The sequence below is a fragment of the Schistocerca americana genome, chromosome 7 (genome assembly GCF_021461395.2).
Source record: "Schistocerca americana isolate TAMUIC-IGC-003095 chromosome 7, iqSchAmer2.1, whole genome shotgun sequence".
Taxonomy (NCBI): Eukaryota; Metazoa; Arthropoda; class Insecta; order Orthoptera; family Acrididae; genus Schistocerca; species Schistocerca americana.
The window spans coordinates 99,992,822-100,015,841 of record NC_060125.1 but is presented as its reverse complement, the minus strand read 5'-3'; the positions used below and the strand labels follow the sequence as shown (position 1 = coordinate 100,015,841).

Genomic DNA, 23,020 nt, shown 5'->3' with positions numbered 1-23,020 from the left:
AATCAAAGGTGTGGTTTTCTTTGATGCTATGTTCAGCTATAGCAGATTTCTCTATCTGTCCAAGTCGAACATGCCTGATGTGTTCCTCGCACATTTTAGAGATGCAGCGCTGCATTTGACCAATGTACTGCACACCACATTCGCAGGCAATGCTGTATATACCAGGTATGTTTAGTTTGAGTGGGTCTTTAGCTGAGCCCAGCAGCTCTTTTCGTCTTCGGCGGTGGTCGGAAGACGGTATTTATGTTCGATTTTCTTAATAGCCTCCCGATTTTGGCTGATGTGGGCCCCAAATATGGAAGAAAGGCGAGTCTCTTGTTAACTTCCTCTTCCTCTTCCTGAAATTTGTCAGCTTGTCTCCTCTTGAAGGCCCTGCCAATCTGTGTTTCACTGTACCCGTTTTTCCGGAATACCTCTCTTAGGTGGTGTAATTCGTCTGAGAGGCTTTCTTTGTCACAAATGACGTGCGCCCTATGCACCAAGGTGGTCAGTACTGACTGGCGTTGCGCCGGATGGTGGCAGCTGGTTGCATGGAGGTACAGGTCTGTGTGCGGGTCCACGAGAATCTTGTGAACAGAGACGAAGGCTATCAACTGAGCGCGGCCTGGAATCCAGCATTAGCCGCAATACGCCAGGAACGCAACAAGAACCGTCCAGCTCACGAGACGCGATCAGAATGCTCTGACAGAGACACGAACGGCGCACCCGCTTCCCCCTCCACCCCGCCCGCCGGCTCCGCTGGACCCAGCCTCCCGCGGCCAGGTGGTGGGGGGCACACCGCAGGTATAAAGGGACCGGCATCCGCAAAGTCTCGGCACTTCGCCAGAAGATGATGAGTATGTCACTCGTCGAAACGTCGCAGTTTGGAGACATCGCCACCCGGCTGGAAGCCCGAGAACTCTTCGCCACGAGCGGATTTATCTTTGCATCTGCATCCTCTGGGTACGGGACTTCTCAAGAGTAGCCAACAGATGTGCGTCATTCCCTACGTGGCGCAAGATAATTATTAGTGTTTGACGCGCCGTCAACGACAACTCCATACACTGAAGAGCCAAAGAAACTGGTACACCTGTCTAATATCTTGTAAGTGCCGCAACAAGACGCGGTATGGATTCGACTGTGTCTGAAGTAGTGCTGGATACCACGAATCCTGCAGGGCTGTCCATAAATCCGTAAGAGTTCGAGGGTGTGGAGATCTCTTCTGAACAGCACGTTGCAAGGCATCCCATAAATGGTTAATAATGCTCATGTGTGGGGAGTTTGGTGGCCAGCGTAAGTGTTTAAACTCAGAAGAGTGCTCATGGAGCCACTCTGTAGCAATTCTGAATGTGTCGGGTGTCGCATTGTTCTCCTGGGATTGCCCAAGTCCGTCGGAATGCACAATGAACATGAATGGATGCTTACGTGCGTGTCACCTGTCAGAGTCGTATCTAGACGTGTCAGTGTTCCCATATCACTCCAACTGCACGCGCCCTGCACGATTACAAAGCCTCCACCAGCTTGAAAAATTCGCTGCTGACATGCAGGGTTTCGTGGATTCACGAGGTTGTCTCCATACCCATATTCATCCCCTCGCAACAATTTGAAACGATACTCGTCCGATCAAGCAACATGTTCCCTGTCATCAACAGTTTAATGTCGGTGTTGACAGGCGCAGTTGAGGCTTAAAGCTTTGTGTCGTTCAGTCATCAAGAGCACACGAATGATCCTTCGGCTCCGAAAGCCCATACCGATTATGATTCGTTGAATGGTTCGCACGCTGACACTTGTTGATGGCGCAGCATTGAAATTTGCAGCAATTTGCGGAAGGGTTGCACTTCTGTCACGTTGAACGATGTTCTTCAGTCGTCGTTAGTCCCTTTCTTGCACGATCTTATTCCGGCCGCAGCGATGTCGAAGATCTGATGTTTTACCGAATTCCTGATATTCACGGTACACTCGTGAAATGGTCCCCACACCATCGCTACCTCGGAGATGCTGTATACCATCGCTCGTGCGGCGACTATAACACCACGTTCAAACTAGTTTAAATCTTGATACCCTACCACTGTAGCAGCAGTAACCGATCTAACAAATGCATCAGGCATTCGTTGTCTTATACAGGGTAGTCCATTGATAGTGACCGGCCCAAATATCTCACGAAATAAGCATCAAACGAAAAAACTACAAAGAACGAAACTCGTTTGGCTTGAAGGGGGAAACCAGATGGCGCTATGGTTGGCACGCTAGATGGCGCTGCCATAGGTCAAACGGATATCAGCTGCGTTTTTTTAATAGGAACCCCCATTTTTTATTACATATTCGTGTAGTCCGTAAAGAAATATGAATGTTTTAGTTGGACCTTTTTTTCGCTTTGTGATAGATGGCGCTATAATAGTCACAAACGTATAAGTACATGGTATCACGTAACATTCCGCCAGTGCGGACGGTATTTGCTTCTTGATACATTACCCGTGTTAAAATTGACCGTTTACCAACTGCGGAAAAAGTCGATATCGTGTTGATGCATGGCTATTGCGATCAAAATACCCAACGGGCGTGTGCTATGTATGCTGCTCGGTATCCTGGATGACATCGTCCATGTGTCCGGACCGTTCGCCGGACAGTTACGTTATTTAAGGAAACAGGAAGTGTTCAGCCACATGTGAAACGTCAACCACGACCTGCAAGAAATGATGTTGCCCAATTAGGTGTTTTAGCTGCTGTCGCGGCTAATCCGCACATCAGTAGCAGACAAATTGCGCGAGAATTGGGAATCTCAAAAACCTTGGTGTTGAGAAAGCTACCTCAACATCGATTGCACCCGTACCATATTTCTATGCACCACGAATTGCATGGCGACGACTTTGAACGTCGTGTACAGTTCTGCCACTGGGCACAAGAGAAATTACGGGACGATGACAAATTTTTTGCACGCGTTCTATTTAGCGACGAATCGTCATTCACCAACAGCGGTAACGTAAACCGGCATAATATGCACTATTGGGCAACGGAAAATCCACAATGGCTGCGGCAAGTGGAACATCAGCGACCTTGGCGAGATAATGTATGGTGCAGCATTGTGGGAGGAAGGATAATTGGCCCCCATTTTATCGATGGCAATCTAAATGGTGCAGTGTATGCTGATTTCCTACGTAATGTTCTACCGATGTTACTACAAGATGTTTCACTGCATGACAGAATGGCGATGTACTTCCAACATGATGGATGTCCGGCACATAGCTCGCGTGCGGTTGAAGGAATATTGAATAGCATATTTCATGACACGTGGATGCACCATACCATGGCCCGCAGGTTCACCGGATCTGACGTCTCCGAATTTCTTTCTGTGGGGAAAGTTGAAGGATATTTGCTAGCGTGATCCACCGACAACGCCTGGCAACATGCGTCAGCTCATTGTCAATGCATGTGCGAACATTACGGAAGGCGAACTACTCGCTGTTGAGAGGAATATCGTTACACGTATTGCCAAATGCATTGAAGTTGACGGACATCATTTTGAGCATTTATTGCATTAATGCTGTAACAGCATGCGTTCTCAAAAAATGGTTCAAATGGCCCTGAGCACTAACTTCTGAGGTCATCACTCGCCTAGAACTTAGAACTAATTAAACCTAACTAACCTAAGGACATCACACACATCCATGCCTGAGGCAGGATTCGAACCTGCGACCGTAGCGGTCGCTCGGGTCCAGACTGTAGCGCCTAGAACCGCACGGCCACTCTGGTCGGCGCATGCGTTCTCAGAAATGATAAGTTCACAAAGGTATTTGTATCACATTGGAACAACCGAAACAAAATGTTCAAACGTACCTACGTTCTGTATTTTAATTTAAAAACCCTACCTGTTACCAACTGTTCGTCTAAAATTGTGAGCCATATGTTTGTGACTATTACCGCGCCATCTATCACAAATTCGAAAAAACTGGTCCAACTAAAACATTCATATTTCTTTACGTACTACACGAATATGTAATAAAAATTGGGGTTCGTATTAAAAAAAGGCAGTTCATACCGGTTTGACCTATGGCAGCGCCATCTAGCGGGCCAACCATAGCGCCATCTGGTTTCTCCCTTCCAGCTAGACAAGTCTCGTTCTTTGGAGTTTTTTCGTTTGACGTTTATTTCGTGAGATATTTGGCCCAGTCACAATCAGTGGACCACCCTGTATAGGTGTTGCGATCGCAGCGCCGTATTTCGACTGTTTACGTATCTCTGTATTTGAATATGCATGCCTATACCAGTTTCTTTGGCGCTTCAGTGCAATTCCAGTAGGGGAAAGGTGGTGAAGGAAGTTATCGCATAAAGCGGTTAAGACACTGACCTCGTATTCGGGAAGAAGGCGGCACAGATCCCCGAACGACCACCCAGATTTAGGTTTCCCTTGATTTTCCCCTAAATCGCTTTAAGGCGAATGCCGGGACGGTTCCTGTTGGGTTGGCAGAAGAGCCAACACCGTGTTACTAGTGGAGGCCGAAATGCACGCGTTTTAGCTCACGCAGGCTGGCTTGAGGAGGGAAGAACTATACTGACGTGAGGTCTGGGACTTGACAAGGAATGAGAATTCAGAAAGCGGACGTAATTAGTTTGATACTTAACTTTAATCCATTAATGATGAACGTCGCTCTTGACAATACGTGATTCACAATATTATCTGTTCAGAATACATTCATAGTAACTGAATATGGCGCCTTGCTAGGTCGTAGCAAATGACGTAGCTGAAGGCTATGCTAAACTGTCGTCTCTGCAAATGAGAGCGTATGTAGACAGTGAACCATCGCTAGCAAAGTCGGCTGTACAACTGGGGCGAGTCTAGGGAGTCTCTCTAGACTAGACCTGCCGTGTGGCGGCGCTCGGTCTGCAATCACTGATAGTGGCGACACGCGGGCCCGACGTATACTAACGGACCGCTGCCAATTTAAAGGCTACCACCTAGCAAGTGTGGTATCTGGCGGTGACACCACAGTTCCTTTGAAGTAGAGTTTGTTCACCGTTCCGCTCTGGAATGTTTCATGGGTATGATGAGAGTGCAACACTTTAAAACGCTAATGATGTCCTGCCGCGGCGTTGGCGGGTCTCGAACCAGGGGCCTCCCGGACAGCGCACCGTGGTCGCCCGCCCCTGCGACCAGCCTCCGTGCGATCAACAGGTCCAGCGGGCAGCGCTCAACAGGTCGGCGGCACGCGCGTCATCCGCTGACGGCGACATCACGTCCCGCACGCCCCCCCCCCCCCCCCCATCCCCCACCCGTGAACTGCAGCTGCTGCGGCGCGGGGGTCAGGTTTCCGGTCGACTCTGCTACACTGCACGTCAGAAGAGAAGGGACGAACAGGTGGAGACACCTAAGCGAGGGAGCTTGGTCAGATCCGTGGCTGCTGGGGCGAACCAAACGTGTCGCGCAGCCATGAAAATGCGTTCTGTCGATTTTCCGCTGCCGCTGCCTCCGACTAATTCGCCACACACACTCACACAGACATACACTAGTGATGGGAACAACCGAATGAAAATAACCGACTCATTCGGTTGCAGTTCCGCGTCATCATTCATTCTTCTTGTTGAAACCAGTCTAGGGGCAACCAAATGAAAGTAACAGATACAGTCCATTGTACTTTTGCATGCTGACCTAATTTTTTTCATTCCATCATTTATTGCTTTGATCAGAGCGAAAACAGGAACCCCTCAGAAATCGCACAACGGAATTTTGTCCGAAATTTCATAGCCAAACGAAGAGTGGAAAGTGGACAAATTATTTTATTGAATTGAAACTAAATTTAGCAGCACGGATTCTTGTGAGCTATAAATTCTTAACTGGGGCAACGGCCTTGCCGCAGTGGCTACACCGGTTCCTGCGAGATCACCGAAGTTAAGCGCTGTCGGGCGTGGTCGGCACTTGGATGGGTGACCATTCAGGCCGCCATGCGCTGTTGCCATTTTTCGGGGTGCACTCAGCCTCGTGATGCCAATTGAGGAGCTACTCGACCGACTAGTGGCGGCTTCGGTCGAGAATACCATCAAACGACCGGGAGAGCGGTGTGCTGACCCCACGCCCCTCCTATCCGCATCCTCCACTGAGGATGACACGGCGGTCGGATGGTCCCGGTAGACCACTCGTGGCCTGAAGACGGAGTGCTTTATAAATTCTTTATAAAAGAATGCCGATGGATTAATATAGCTCATGGTTTTCGAACAAAATATGAAAATTAAAAAAAACTGAAAAATAAGCGCTCAAATGTTTTGTGAAATAATTGGGCTGAAATTAAGAAGTAAAACAGATCAGAAAAAAATGACGTACCTTTGAATGTACTAGAAATTCACCAGACAAACACTGTCTAGTACGCTTAAAAACTTTCAGTTGGTAATCGCCACTCCATTTTCTGTGTACGATTTCGAGCATCATTCAAAGATGCGTCAATGTTACCTCAATCTAAGAGGGGCGTTCAGTAAGTAATGGAATACATTTTTTCCTCGGTCGCGAAAATGCGGAATTTGTTGTGAGACGTCGTGGAATATTCTGTCTTCAGCCACTGTAGTTTCATTAAGTTCCTATAGGTGGCGGCGCTTTACTTATTGTTAGCCTGCCATTGAGTTTCTTTTCGCGGAAAACCGAAGCATCGCAGATATCCATAAGAAGCACTCCGTCATCAGACCACAAGTGGCCCATCGGGACCATCCGACCTCAGCTGAGAATGCGGATAGGAGGGGCGTGTGGTCAGCACACCGCTCTCCCGGTCGTTATGACGGTTTTCTTTGACCGGAGCCGCTACTATTCGGTCGAGTAGCTCCTACATCTACATTTACATTTATACTCCGCAAGCCACCCAACGGTGTGTGGCGGAGGACACTTTACGTGCCACTGTCATTGCCTCCCTTTCCTGTTCCAGTCACGTATGGTTCGCAGGAAGAAAGACTGCCGGAAAGTGTCCGTGCGCGCTCGAATCTCTCTAATTTTACATTCGTGACCTCCTCGGTATAAGTAGGGGGAAGCAATATATTCGATACCTCATCCAGAAACGCACCCTCTCGAAACCTGGACAGCAAGCTACACCGTGATGCAGAGCGCCTCTCTTGCAGAGTCTGCCACTTGAGTTTGCTAAACATCTCCGTGACGCTATCACGCTTACCAAATAACCCTGTGACGAAACGCGCCACTCTTCTTTGGATCTTCTCTATCTCCTCCGTCAGCCCGACCTGGTACGGATACCACACTGATGAGTATAGGTCGAACGAGTGTTTTGTAACCCACCTCCTTTGTTGATGGACTTCATTTCCTAAGGACTCTCCCAATGAATCTCAACCTGGCACCCGCCTTCCCAACAATCGATTTTATATGATCATTCCACTTCCAATCGTTCCGCACGCATACTCCCAGATATTTTACAGAAGTAACTGCTACCAGTGTTTGTTCCACTATCATATAATCATACAATAAAGGATCCTTCTTTCTATGTATTCGCAGTACATTACATTTGTCTATGTTAAGGGTCAGTTGCCACTCCCTGCACCAAGTGCCTATCCGCCGCAGATCTTCCTGCATTTCGCTGCAATTTTCTAATGCTGCAACTTCTCTGTATACTACAGCATCATCCGCGACAAGCCGCATGGAACTTCCGACACTATCTACTAGGTCATTTATGTATATTGTGAAAAGCAATTGTCCCATAACACTTCCCTTGTGGCACGTCAGAGGTTACTTTAACGTCTGTAGACATCTCTCCATTGAGAACAACATGCTGTGTTCTGTTTGCTAAAAACTCTTCAATCCAGCCTCACAGCTGGTCTGATATTCCGTAGGCTCTTACATTGTATATCAGGTGACAGTGCGGAACTGTATCGAACGCCTTCCGGAAGTCAAGGAAAATGGCATCTACCTGGGAGCCTGTATCTAATATTTTCTGGGTCTCATGAACAAATAAAGCGAGTTGGGTCTCACACGATCGCTGTTTCCGGAATCTGTGTTGATTCCTACAAAGTAGATTCTGGGTTTCCAGAAATGACATGATACGCGAGCAAAAAACATTTTCTAAAATTGTACAACAGATCGACGTCAGAGATATAGACCTATTAGTTTTGCGCATCTGCCCGTCGACCCTTCTTGAAGACTGGGACTACCTGTGCTTTTCTATTCCTTGGACACTTATTTCGGTGTCAGCCATTTTTTCGTTTGTGCGAGGATTTAGAGAAGGAACGGCAGTGTGGTCTTCCTCTGTGAAACAGCTTTGTAAAAGCTCTTCAGTTGGCATCACGAGGCTGAGTGCACCCCGAAAAATGGCAACAGCGCATGGCGGCCTGGGTGGTCACCCATCCAAGTGCCATCCACGCCCGACAGCGCTTAACTTCGGTGATCTGACGGGAACCGGTGTATCCACTGCGGCAGAGCCATTGCCCAGATACTCATAGCCGCTTGCAGAATGTCTATAGAGACCTGACAGTGAACAAAAGCATGCTGAGTCGTTAGGCGAGGCTTCCGTCATCATTCCAACAAGGTCCGGCATGTCGGACCGCCGCACACAGCTGTGCCTGCTGCAATGATGGAACGTGCGGACACTCTCATTTGGGTTAATCGGCGGCTCACAATCAGACACCTCGCTGCACAGCTGGACGTCTCTGTTGGTGGTGCTGCCACACTCGTCCACCAGTTTGGGTACTCAAAGGTGTTTCCCCGCTGGGCTCCCCGCTGCCTACCAGAAGACCATAAAGAGCAACGTAGGGCCATCTGTGAGGAATTACTTGCACATTACGAGGCTGGTCGTTACAATTTTTCGTCGAACATCGTCACAGGCGATGAAACACAGGTCCATCACTTCCAATTGGAAACAAAACAGCAATCCATGAAGTGGCGCCACACCCCTTCGAAGAAAAATTTCAGTGCAGCACCCACAGCCGGTGAAGATCTGGGACGTTACGGTGACGGTGGTTCTGGCGCCTGGCGGCTGACGTCTTGCTGGTAAAGACCACTATGAACTGGGCCTGTTCTGCCGGAATGGAGCGGGCGCGAATGGGTATGTGCGTGGCCCTGCGAGGGCACGCGGCGTGGTGTAGCAAAAGAGAGCCGTGCCGACTGCGCTCTCTGGCTGAAACGGGCACGCCGCCTCTGTTTTGACGAGAGCCGTTTGTACATGCCCTCGTGGTTGGCAAGCTGCCCGCACAGCCACCTGGAGTGTAGAGGAATCGGCCGCCAGGCGGATACAACAGCACTATTGATAGATTTAACTTCAAATGGTGTTTACCTCCTTAAAATGGATGACTCTTCTATATTCAACGAAATGGCAAATCCGAAATACAGTGCCCAGAGTAGTAGTCTCATAAGTACATGGTGATTAACCGTCAGACGTATAAAATCGAATTGGGTAGTATTGGACTGTGATTATTATAGTTTCTGACACTTTCACAAAAAAATGGTTCAAATGGCTCTGAGCACTATGGGACTCAACTGCTGAGGTCATTAGTCCCCTAGAACTTAGAACTAGTTAAACCTAACTAACCTAAGGACATCACAAACATCCATGCCCGAGGCAGGATTCGAACCTGCGACCGTAGCGGTCTTGCGGTTCTAGAATGCAGCGCCTTTAACCGCACGGCCACTTCGGCCGGCGACACTTTCACAGTAACACACAATGTGTAGTATAGTAAACAAAGGCAGACTAACGGCAGACGATATCCTGCTACTACACTGCTGGCCACCGTAAATGCAACACCCTTAAGGAAGCATCCGAATCAAGTGAAATTTACACCATGGGTTTGCAGCGATGAGATATGCAACTGATTAGAATTTCAGCGCAGATGCACATCACGCGCGCCTGTGGCGCCACCTCATAGCGCCATTTAAGGCTTGGCGATTTCGACGAGTGTACGTTCGGCACGTGTGTTTACCTTGTGGTTGTTTCACAAGACGATCAGTTATGCCTCGTAGACAACAGCGAACATCGTTTGATCAAGTGTCCGAGTTCGACAGAGGAAGTATAGTGGCTTACCGAGATTGTGGATTATCATACAGAGAAATCGCTAGTCGTGTTGAACGAAACCAAACAACTGTAATGCGGATATGTGACCGTTGGATGCAGGAGGGTACGACGGACCGACGTGGTCGATCGCATTCACCTTGGTGCACCACTGCACGTGCTGATAGGCAAATTGTGCGCATGGCAGTGACGGATCGCTCAGTGACACCCCGAACCATAGCACAGCACATTGCGTCTGTAACGCATCATCCAGTGTCTGCGCGTACCATTCGACGCCGTTTAAAGCAGAGTGGTCTGTCCGCAAGACGTCCATTGCTTCGTCTACCATTGACGCAGAACCACAGACGTCTCCGTCGCCAATGGTGTGATGACAGACGGATGTGGATGGTCGAATGGAATGACGTTGTCTTTACTGACGAGGCACGCTTCTGTCTGCAGCACCATGACGGTCGGATTCGAGTGTGGAGACACGTGGAGAGAGGATGCTGGACAGCTGCATTATGCACCGCCACACTGGTCTTGCACCGGGTATTATAGTATGGGGCGGTATTAGATATTACTCTCCCACGTCTCTAGTACGCATTGCCGATACTTTAAATAGCCGGCGCTGCATATCCGAGGTGCTGGAGCCAGTTGTCCTTCCTTACCTTCAGGGCTCGGCCACAGCCATATTTCAACAGGATAATGCGCGACCACACGTGGCACGCATTGTCCAAAGGTTCTTCGTCAATAACCAGATTGAAGTGCTTCCCTGGCCGGCTCGCTCTCCGGATCTTTCGCCGATAGAAAACATGTGGTCCATGGTTGCTCAACGAGTGACCCAGATTACATCCCCAGCTGCCACACCAGATGATCTTTGGCAACGTGTGGAAGCTGCTTGGGCTGCTGTACCCCAGGAACACATCCAACGTCTCTTTGACTCAATGCCGAGACGTGTGGGAGCGGTGATCTCCAACAATGGCGGCTACTCTGGCTACTGATTCTGGCAGGAACCACATGTCACAGACGTCTGTAAATGTAATCATTTGATACTTGGTCAACATGTTATCTACAAAATAAATTTTGTTGTGCTACCTCTTGTCTTTCTTGGTGTTGCATTTACGGTGGCCAGCAGTGTATTTACGATAGAAATTTTCCGGTACTTGCTGGGAACCAGCATCCATGAGAACAACGTCCTAAAAATTTTTAAAAAAATAACGTTTTGTGGCATTATTAAATTCGCACTGAAATTCTCAAACGAGTTCGTATATGTAATTAAATTATGTAAGAATCATCCCATGTAGGCTTTCACGGTCGGTGTCTTCATCAGTAAACACATCCGGGCTAAATTGCCGTGGTCGATCTGTAGAATTTCTTCTCCCTGACGTCGACTCACCTCGGAAGATGTTCTCCGTAGTTGACAACGAAATGTCAGGGAGAAGAAATTCTACAGATCGACGACGGCGATCTAGGCCGGAAGTGTTTACTGATAACTTATGTAAGAGTTCTTAGTCGTACCTAGTCATATCTAGATGACAAATTTACGAGATATCGTAGAGTTTCCTGCCACTCGCAAGTAGCAGCTGATAACACGTCGCGTGACCTTTTCGTGAGTGCTTTTATCTGGGATTAACACAATGCGCAAGGTAGTCGACAAACAGCTCGAGGTTCTATATGGATTTTCGGAAATCGGCCAATATCAGCCATCTAATATAATTTAACTCGTGAAGGCTATGTGTGACAGCTGCTTGACATTTAGATGCGAAACCTACGTATTCGACATCAACCAGCATTGCTTTGACGTAGCAGTCATAGCAAGCAAGAAGAAAAAAATCAGAGACAACGAGAAACGTTGTCCATATACACTATGTGATCAAAAATATCCGGACACCTGGCTGAAAATGACTTACAAGTTCGTGGCGCCCTCCTTCGGTAATGCTGGAAATCAATATGGTGTTGGCCTACACTTGCTGACAGCTTCCACTCTCGCAGGAATACGTTCAGTCAGGCGCTGGAAGGTTTCTTGGGGAATGGCAGCCCATTCTTCATGGAGTGCTGCACTGAGGAGTGGTCTTCGACGTCTGTCGGTGAGGCCTGGCATGAAGTCAGCGTTCCAAAACATCCCAAAGGTCAGGACTCTGCGCAGGCCAGTCCATCCAGGAGGGATGTTAGTGTCGTGTAACCACACAGCCACATGCCGTGCATCAGGAATAGGTGCTCGTTCGTGTTGAAAGATGCAGTCGCCATCCCCGAATTGCTCTTCAACAGTGGGAAGCAAGAAGGTGCTTAAAACACCAATGACGGCCTGTGCTGTGTTGGTGCCACGCAAAACAACAAGGGGTGCAAGCTCCTGCATGAAAAACACGACAACACCATAACACCACCGTCTACGAATTTTACTGGTATCGCTACACACGCTGGCAGGTAATATTCACAGGGCATTCGCCATACTCGCACCCTGCCATCGGACCGCCTCATTGTATACTCCACACAACGTTTTTCCACTGTTCAATCGTCCAATGTCCTCCTTACACAATGCGAGGCGTCGTTTGGTATTTACCGGCGTGATGTGTGGCTTATGAAATCCAAGTTTTCTCACCTCCCGCCTAACTCTCATAGTACTTCCAGTGGATCCTGATGCAGTTTGGAATTCGTGTGACGGTCTGGATAGATGTCTGCCTATTACACATTACGGCATCTTCAGCTGTCGGCGGTCTCTTTCAGTCAACAGACGAGATCGGCCTGTACGCTTTTGTGCTGTACGTGTCCCTTCACGTTTCCATTTCACATCACATCGTAAACAGTGGGCCTAGGGATGTTTATGAGTGTGAAAATCTTGCATACAGGCGTATGACACAAGTGACACCCAATCACCTGACCACGTTCGAAGTCCGTAAGTTCGGCGGAGAGCCCCATTCTGCTGTCTCACGACGTCGCTGATATGGAGCGTAGGTGGCACCACAGTGCACCTAATATGAAAAACGTATGTTTCTGGGGGTGTCCGGATACTTTTGATCTCATAGTGTAAATGGAGGTCTTGCAAAAGACGAAGTTAGCTCTTACCTATAGAAATATACTATAATTCTTTCGACCAAACCTGCATACCTTCTGCAAAACTTTTGAGTTACTAATGGGCACTTTCTAACTAAGAAGGCATTTTCAAGCAACGCTCGTGAAAGGGAGGCATCGAAAACGTGATTAGGGGTATGTAGGGTGCAAAATTCATACACAGATCTACGATGTCGAGACAGGACCAATAGTTTTAACCCAAATGGACATATAGTCGAACTGAGATTGGATTGATGATGATGATGTCCTCCTCGCCATGTCCGGCGACAGCGACTCCGTCAGTCTTCTCTGTCCTTGTTGTGGTAGGCTCGAATGTGGCTCGCGAATCCGAATTTCGCTTTGAATATCCTGTTGCATGAAGCACAGTGAAGTTGACCAGCAGAGTTGTAAGTATACGTGTAGACAGGCTTGAGCTGAGATTTTCGGAGCTCTCTTTTTAGCATCCCGGTTCATTAGACGCTTTTGCTCGAATTGTTCGATGCTCTTATGTACAGTTGATCGCCACTCCGATCGGCGCAATGCTAGCTCCTCCCAACGGTTGCTTGGAATGCCACAGGCTGCAAGGAGGCGTTTAATGGTGTCTTTACATCGCACGAGAGCTGCGAGTAGAACACCGCTTTAGGTAGCCTACCGTCATCCATGCGTACTATGTGACCACTCCATCTCAGTTGATGTTTCATTATTAAAGCTTCAATACCAGCCAGTTTCACTCGGCGCAAAATCTGCGTGTTTGGGACACGGTCTTCCCATTTGATGCGCAGAATTGATCTCAGACATCGAAAATGAAATTTATCTAGCTTCTTAATCTCAGCTTTGTAACAGCACCAGGTTTCCGAGGCATAGAGTAAGGTGGATAATACTACTGCTTTGTAGACTGCAATTTTTGTTTGTAGTTTGAGATCACGTGATTTCCATACTCGGTCATTTAGCTTACCGAAGGCTGAGGCTGCGCTGGCTATACACGCAGCGATTTCCGTTGTCAGGCTGTTGTCACTTCTAATTTGGCTTCCCAGGTATTTGAAATTTGACACATTTTGCACGGGTTTGTTATTTATCTCAATACTGGAGTCATCTGCATTAAGACCTCTAAATGGCGGTTTGAGAACTTGCGTCTTCGTGATGCTAATGGCTAAGCCAAATCTTCTGCAGCAGGAATTTAGCAGATTTATGTAAGTCTGATGAGTTTCGCAAGAATTAGCCATCATGCATACATCATCCACTTAGAGAATCTCTAAGATGGATAGTTTGGTTACGCGACTTTTTGTTCTGAGGCGAGAGATGTTGAAGACACTTTTGTCTGTCCTTGTGTCGAGACTAATTTGATTACTACAGGCTTTGGTCGCGTCTCTCATAACAGCTGCGAAGTAAAGTGAGAAGAGTGTGGGAGCCAGAACACAGCCTTGTTTTACACCACATGTCACGGGAAACTGTTCTGAGAGCTTGTCCTCATGGCGGATTTTTGCCATCATGTTTTCATGAAACTGCCGAATCAAACTGACAATTTTGTCAGGGCACACAGTTTTCTTTAGTATGGTCCAGAGAGCTTCCCGTGGGACACGATCAAAAGCTTTTTCCAGGTCTACAAAGCACATGAACAAAGGCCGATGTTGCTCTAAGCTTTTCTCTTGCATTTGTTTGACAAAAAATATGGCATCCACTGTGCCTCTGTTTGGGCGAAAGCCACACTGGGTCTCTGGTAGCAGTTTTTCTGCAAAGTGTGTTAACCGGGTGTTAATTATATGGGCAAGGACTTTTCCCGCTGCTGAGAGAAGAGAAATGCCCCTGTGGGAGCTGCAGTCTGGTATGTCAGCCTTGCCTTTATGGATCTTGGAAATACAGGCATCTTTCCAGTCTTGTGGAATCATTTCATACTCCCAAATCCTTAAGATCAGAGCAAACAATGGTTTCTTGATGTTTGGCCCCCCATATTTATATAGCTCTGATGGCAAGTTATCTAATCCTGCTGTTTTGTCATTTTTCAGCTTAGCCAGTGCTGAGATGAATTCATCGTAGGAAGGGGCATCCGCAAGTTGTTCCTCAACTGGCTGGTCTTCAAGTGCTTCTATGTATGGAATATCGGTTGTCTGATGGTCGGGATTAAGAACGTCATTAAAATGTTCCGCCCACCGAGACAGGATGTCACTCTGTTGCGTCAGCCGACAACTTTTATCTTTGTTATAGACTGGTGCTATCTTCCCAACTCTTGGACCAAAGATAGTTTTCGGGGACTCAAAGAATCTGCCCGTTTGGTGTGTGTCGGCATATAACTGTATTTCATTTGCTTTATTTGCCCACCAACTGTCTTTGAGAGCACGTACCTTCGCTTTCAGATTGTAATGCGCTGCTCTACGCTTGTTATCATCAGAGGTGCGAAGAGAGGTTCTGAAATCATTAATTAGCTTTCTGATCTCTGGATCTGAGTCGTCAAACCAGTCCTGGTGCTTCTTCTGAGGCTTTCCCAAGACTTCTGAAGCACAGCCACGCAGTCTGCTAGCATATGCACTCCACTGTTCATCTACAGGGGCAGATTCAGATATCAAAAGGCCATCGACACCAAATTTTTCATCCAGTTTTGCTCTCATAGTCTGATCATTGGCCAAGATTTTGCAGGACAATTTTGTTGGTATTTTGTGTGAAGCTCGGCGTGGTGCCTTCAAAGTTATCTTTAATTTGGACCTCACGAGTCGATGGTCTGTCCATCCCTGAGCGCCTCTCAGTGCACTGTGACCAGTACGTCACCAAGATCTTTCTTCCGTACTATCACATAATCCAGAAGGCGCCAGTGTTTAGATCGCGGATGCATCCATGTCGTTTTATATTTTTCAGGCAGACGAAAATATGTATTTGTCAGACAGAGTTCAAACTCGGCACATAGAGTTAGAAGATCCAAACCATTCGAGTTGCATTTTCCAATCCCATGGCGACCGAGGACTCCATTCCAAGCACTGAAATCATTCCCAACACGAGCATTAAAATCACCAAGTAACAGAAGTTTATCTGCAGAAGGAATATCCCTAAGGACATGTCGGAGGTCTTGGTAGAACTTGTTCTTCTCTTCATCTGGAGATGGCAATGTAGGTGCGTATACATTGATCAAGTGAAGATATTTCTTGGATGCCAGGTGAAGTCTGAGTGTTGTTATTCTGTCACTGATACCTTTTGGGAGTTCTGTTAGTAAACATGCCAATTTATTGCGTATGGCAAAGCCTACCCCACTTTCCGCCCTTTCAGTGGATGGTTTTCCACTCCAGTAATAGGTATAACCTCCGAGCGGTTCACATAACTGTCCAGAGTCACTAAGATGTGTTTCACTTATGGCGGTAATGTCGATGTTATATCTAGCCAATTCCCTTGCGATAAGTCCTGTCTTTCTCTCTGGGCACTGATTATGGTCGTTATCCTGCAAAGTACGGACGTTCCAGGCTCCAATCATTAGATATTTAAGGTAACTGTTTATTTTATTATTTTTTTGACCGCATATGTTGGTAAACATGTGACCGCGGTTTGCCACTTGTGCTGGGTTGAGACGGGCTATGTTTAGGCCACCTTTTCTAGGCCCCTCCCTGGATTAGGGAAAGCAGAGCGATCCTAAATAGGGCTGCTTTGTCGTCTGACGAGCTGCCGAACCAGTCCTCCCGTCTCTCACGAGTACCAGAACGACCATCACCGTCTGACCGCCTAACGTGCAGAGCACCAACTAAGGTTCAGGTACACCAAACCCTTGCCTCACCACCAGTACTCCATCGCCGCAGGACTTTCAAAGCTCATAGTCCATTGAAACTTTGCCGGAGTCATCTGCGCGTGAAGGTATTTAAAGTGGACAAGCTGTTGCGCAGATGCAAATCCACTCTCTCGTCCTCTGCCTCTGGTTGGCAGTGGATCGTAGGGCCGATACGACTGGCAAGAGGCAGGGGATGCAGTGAATGGCCATATGCCACTGGAAGTATCCTGACATACGCCCTTAAGGCACATCACAGGTGCCTTGCTTCGTCGGTACAGAAGCCGTGAGTGTTTACCTATCGATATTACCCGCCTCCTACACAGATGAAGAGACTGACAGAAGGGAAGAAGGAAAGGGGAGGGACTGGAAGGGAAAGGGAGGAAAGGACGGTAGGTCGTTGTGAGGCACACTTCGTCTGGCTCCTCTGCTGAGACCTGACCGGCTAGGTTGAACCTGCCAGTAGCTACGCTACCACCGGTATAGCTCTCAGCATCACAGGAACACGCAAACTCTCCCACCCGCACGGACAGTGCAACGATAAGGTGGTGCCTCCAGGGGGAGAGAGAGAGAGACTGGATTATACGAGGGCTGATCAACAAAGACTGCGACTGATTCTTTCGTGTAGCTCCTATGTGACAGCGCTTTATTATCGGTAGGTTGGTAGTTAACGCTCTTTGCATTCTGCTTACGTAACAATGAAGTACAGTGTCTCATTGTTGATGGAGGGAATGCGTTTCTGATGATCGTGAAGGAAAGCAAGCCAGCAGAGTGTGGAAAACGCCAGGTTCTATCACAACAAAACAAGTGGAAGTTGTTCCACCGGCAGGGAAAGTGATGATGATCACATTTTTTGACTGTCACTGAATGATTTACTCACACGAGAATGCAGTTGCCTTTCACACTACTGTTACAGCAACATACTACACGTCAGTATTGGCTAAACTGAAGAAACATTTTGCAACGAAACGACCAGAACTTTCTCTGACTCGATGGCGACTTCATTGTGACAATGTGCAGCCTCATGTCGCAAATCAGTTCATGCAGTTTCTGGTCCAGTTCAACATTACCCATGTTCCGCATCTGCCTTATAGTCCCAATCTTGCACCCTGTGATTTTTTTATTCCCATCACCAAAGGCATAAAGCTACGGGGCATTCGATTTGAGAACTCTGAAGATTGCTCGAGAAAAGTGAGGCGACTCTCAACGACCTGCCGAAGAATGCCCTACACTGCGTGTTCAAGGGTTGGCTGAGACGCTATAAGAAGTACACTACTGGCCATTAAAATTGCTACACCACGAAGATGACGTGCTACAGACGCGAAATTTAACCGACAGGATGAAGATGGTGTGTATATGCAAATGATTAGCTTTTCAGAGCATTCACACAAGGTTGGCGCAGGTGCCGACACCTACAACGTGCTGACATGAGGAAAGTTTCCAACCCGTTTGTCATACACAAACAGCAGTTCACCGGCGTTGCCTGGTGAAACGTTGTTGTGATGCCTCGTGTGAGGAGGAGAAATGCGTTCCATCACGTTTCTAACTTTGACAAAAGGTCGGTTTGTAACCTATCGCGATTGCGGTTTATCGTATCGCCCGTCGCTGCTCGCGTTGGTCGAGATCCAATGACTGTTAGCAGAATATGGAATCGGTGGGTTTAGGGGGGAATACGGAACGCCGTGCTGGATCCCAACGGCCTCCTATCACTAGCAGTCGAGATGACAGGCATCTTATCCGCATGGCTGTAGCGGATCGTGCAGCCACGTCTCCATCCCTGAGTCAACAGATGGGTACGTTTGCAAGATAACCACCATCTGCACGAACAGTTCGACGACGTTTGCAGCAGCATGGATTATCAGCTCGGAGACCGTGGCTGCGGTTACCCTTGACGCTGCATCACAGACAGGAGCGCCTGCGATGGTGTACTCAAAGACGAACCTGGGTGCACGAATGGCAAAACGTCATTTTTTCGGATGAATCCATGTTCTGTTTACGGTATCATGATGGTCGCATCCGTGTTTGGCGACATCGCGGTGAACGCACATTGGAAGCGTGTATTCGTCATCGCCATACTGGCGTATCACCATGTGTGATGGTATGGGGTGCCATTGGTTACACGTCTCGGTCAGCTCTTGTTCGCATTGACGGCACTTTGAACAGTGGACGTTACATTTCAGATGTGTTACGACCCGTGGCTCTACTCTTCATTCGATCCCTGCGAAACCCTACATTTCAGCAGGATAATGCACGACCGCATGTTGCAGGTCCTGTATGGGCCTTTCTGGATACAGAAAATGTTCGATTGCTGCCCCGGCCAGCACATTCTCCAGATCCCTCACCAATTGAAAACGTCTGGTCAATGGTGGCCGAGCAACTGGCTCGTCACAATACGCCAGTCACTACTCTTGATGAACTGTGGTGTCGTGTTGAAGCTCAACGGGCAGCTGTACCTGTACACGCTGTACCTGTTCACTCAATGCCCAGGCGTATCAAGGTCGTTATTACGGCCAGAGGTGGTTGTTTTGGTACTGATTTCTCAGGAGCTATTCGCCAAAATTGCGTAAAAATGTAATCATATGTCAGTTCTAGTATAATATATTTGTCCAATGAATACCCGTTTATCATCTGCATTTCTTCTTGGTGTAGCAATTTTAATGGTCAGTAGTGTATTTTTCCTTTTGTACGGTTCCGAACCTGAATCGGTAAAAACAGAACCCTTATATGTTCAGTTTGTCGTCGATCTGTCTGTCAGACTGTTCAAAACCCTTTTCTCACGAAAGGGCATTTGTTAATTTATAATTGTGCCACAGATAAAATATTCTTTTTGTCATTTGTTGTCCGACATTCTGGGAAGTCGTGCAGTCCATTGGCCCGATGTCTTGCCAGTATCAGGGAGCATGCCAGGCAAAATTTCGATTCCCGGAATGGAAAAATTAAGTTTGTACGGAACGTTCAGTGCGCTAGTTCTTCGCACGCCTGTCCAGTTTCTTGAAGTGGAATGATGCACTTGCTGTAACTGTTATTGGCTTTGACACTGATTTTTCACCATCCGAAAAATGGTTCAAATGGCTCTGACCACTATGGGACTTAACTGCTGAGGTCATCAGTCCCCTAGAACTTAGAACTACTTAAACCTAACTACCCTAAGGACGTCACACACATCCATGCCCGAGGCAGGATTCGAACCTGCAACCGTAGCTGTCGCGCGGTTCCAGACTGTAGCGCCTAGAACCGCTCTGCCACCCCGGCCGGCTCACCATCCGAGAAATGAGCTAAAATTAAAAGACATGGTGACTGGAAACTGCTCTTACTGACGAAAGTGCGCTTGGTGTGGCTGTTACGTCTGGATCCGTCGCTATATGCAGCAAGAATGTAGGTCCACGCTGCTAAGAATAAACCTGTTTCCTCTTGGCCCTACAATATAGCGCATACATACGGGGACATCTACGACTGTCGTAATTGGAACTGTGTGCTAAGTTCCAACATGTCAGAAGGAGTTTCGCAAAATGACCGTACGATCAGCTTTTGTGGAAATTATTGAACGCGTGAAGGGCTTGACCAACGTTAAACGGCGGCGTTTGGTATGAGACACCCAATCAGCGGTGTTTACGCCGCAATAACCGAATTTCGTCGCCTTGCCTTTCAATTTTACTTCATTGCTCGGGCATTTTTGCGAAAAATGTTAACGTCAAGTTCTCGTTTTTTCAAAAGCTTTCGAGTGCAACATAACTGCGCGCCCCTCTGCGTTCTTTCATATGCTAAAAATCTTGTTTCAGTACTTTGAATGGTTCAGGAAATAAATAGGCTGTAAGTTATAAGTTATTCACTGTATATGAAAAGAAACGACCCTGTAATATTCTCGCGGACACCTTAACTTACGGAAATAAACTGAATTCAAGAGCGATCCCCTTAAAACAGACACCAGTAACCCCATCCACGATACGATCCTTCAAATAATCAAACTTCCACGTATAAAATAGTTTGTAACGTATGACAGCTGAGTTAGTGTGTTAAACAGTTGACGTTAAACAAATAAAAGCATTATGTTTGTAGATGCAAAACCCTAATTATGTTCATTTTATGACGGCCGCGTGGCCGAGCGGTTCTAGGCGCATACGTTAAAATAGAAAATAAAATGTGACTCCAAGTAAATGAATTTTGCTGCTTGGAAAGTACAATAACAGCTGACAAATTAAAGCAATCAAATGGATATTAAAAGACGAATTAAAATAACTAAACAAGCACTCAGAAATAAGAGAAATTTATTAACAAACAACTACTTCAGTACAGAAACAAGAAAGAAATTCGTTTTTGTCTGTGGTTGTGAAGGGTGGACCATGGGGAATCAGGAAAAGAAAAATTAGCAGCAGTTTGATGTGGAGAAGAGCTACAGAAACATCCCGGACTGAAAGGAAATATTATGAGCAAATAGTAAACAAAATGATAGGGAACATGATATCGATTCACATGATGCAAAGTAGAAAAGTAATTCCATGCCCAGTTCGTCAACACAGTTTCATAAAAAGATACATTGGAAGGAACAATCCTGGGGAAAATATGAAGAGTGAGATCCTGAATATCAGCGTTACACAGTTTGTGATTTTAGATTTTGCCCGTGTGGGAAGATTTCGAATAGTTCTCGTTTATTCGGCGCCTCGTGGACAACGCCACCCCGCCGAATTCCCGAGAAGTATTCAAAAACATATCACAGTCTTAGCAGTGGAATGAACTGCAGCAGCCACATCAAAATGGTAAGTGAACCGTGATTTATTTTCAAAGAACATTCTTAAAATTTTATTTTATTTACTAGCGATTCATCAAGAACATTAACACATTTAATCACACTATGTAAGCATGGAAGTAGTTGCCAGGGAATAACTGATGAAATCATAACCAAATTTCTTTTAACAAATGGGAATTTTATTCACTTTAATAGTGCCTAAAAGCATTTTTTAAAAGAAACAGATTTAAAATTACAATCAGAAAGCACCCTCTAAATATCAAAGTTACAATTCATTCAGAGGCAGAAATAAACAAGTTTTGACTGTACGAGCTTTCGGGCGGAGAACCTTGCCGCTCCCTTTTGACACGGCCGTAATTACGACCGCTCACAACAGTCTCTGAAAGACTACACTGGTGCAAATCTGCAACACACCAGATTACTTTAAACTAAGAGTTTTAACAAGTCACACAAGCGTACAAACTATGCACTCCCCGTAGGAGGGATGGAAATGGTATAAAACACTAACAATTTAAATATTAACCTTGCCACCGAAGGTGCAACTTGATTTTAACTTCTAAGAAAAGTCTTACGGTGAAACGGTGGCGACTTTATATACTAAAATGATCACTTAAATAAAAGCCCATGAAATGCAATCTTATATAAAATTCTACAAGGTTGGCCAAACAGTAGTTAAGATGCTCTACAGTACACAGATACCGCCTCTCAAGATCATACGCAATAATATCAAAGTTTCCAAAGATCAAAACATATTTGAGGTATTAGGCCGTTACACTCGAACCAATAAATTCGTTAACACACCAAATCCGACAAACATGACAGAAGCAGCGGTAGATTGATAGGGAGATTACCGAACAACCCGAACCGCAGGTTGCTCTAACCCGCCCGTACTCCACAAGGGAAAAACGGACTATCTAATTTATAAACAGCCACCTTCCTGCGGGTGGGCAAACGGAGAAGAATGGTCGGACGACCCGAAAGCAAAACGGCTGGTGACCTCACCAAGGAAACAAGTCGAATTTAACAATCTAATAAACTGCGGTTTCTGGAGAAGACCTGGTGCAGCACCCCCAAATCGCTCTCCCGAACCGTCCGCTGCCAGCCGCTTCAACGGACGCAGGAAGGCGCGCCGATCTCCCGTCTCACGGCGTCGCAGCTCGCACCGGCCAGACTGATGTCGTGGGTTGACTCCTGTTGCTCTCGTGTAGACCGCGATGTCACTACCCCTCGCCAAAGCCCACTGGACTCACGTGGCGACCTCAAAGGCACCGACGCTCAAGACGGACAAGTCGTCTTGTGTCTCAGTGCGCGACCGACCAACCGATCGATCCAACCGCCAAGACTATTACCTGAGCAAACTCGAGCTGACTGGCGGCCTAACGCGCAGACTCAGATGCAGGAACTAAGCCCCGCCGGGCGACCACTCGCTGAGTTCTCTTACTGGCGGCTTAAAACGTTGATCCGAATGACAGACGTACTAGCACTCCGAGCGACAGACAAACTGTCTAACAAATGCGGACGGGAGACAGACCCAGACTGAGCGACTGGCGA

The 23,020-nt window shown here is 47.1% G+C and overlaps 1 protein-coding gene and 1 pseudogene across 1 annotated transcript in view; one reads left to right on the top strand and one right to left on the bottom strand.

The window, feature by feature from the left end:
- The window catches only part of LOC124621865 (phospholipid-transporting ATPase ID), a 538,522-nt gene that overhangs the window by 93,121 nt on the left and 422,381 nt on the right, over positions 1-23,020 (top strand).
- LOC124623545 lies at positions 8,267-8,384 on the bottom strand (annotated as a pseudogene).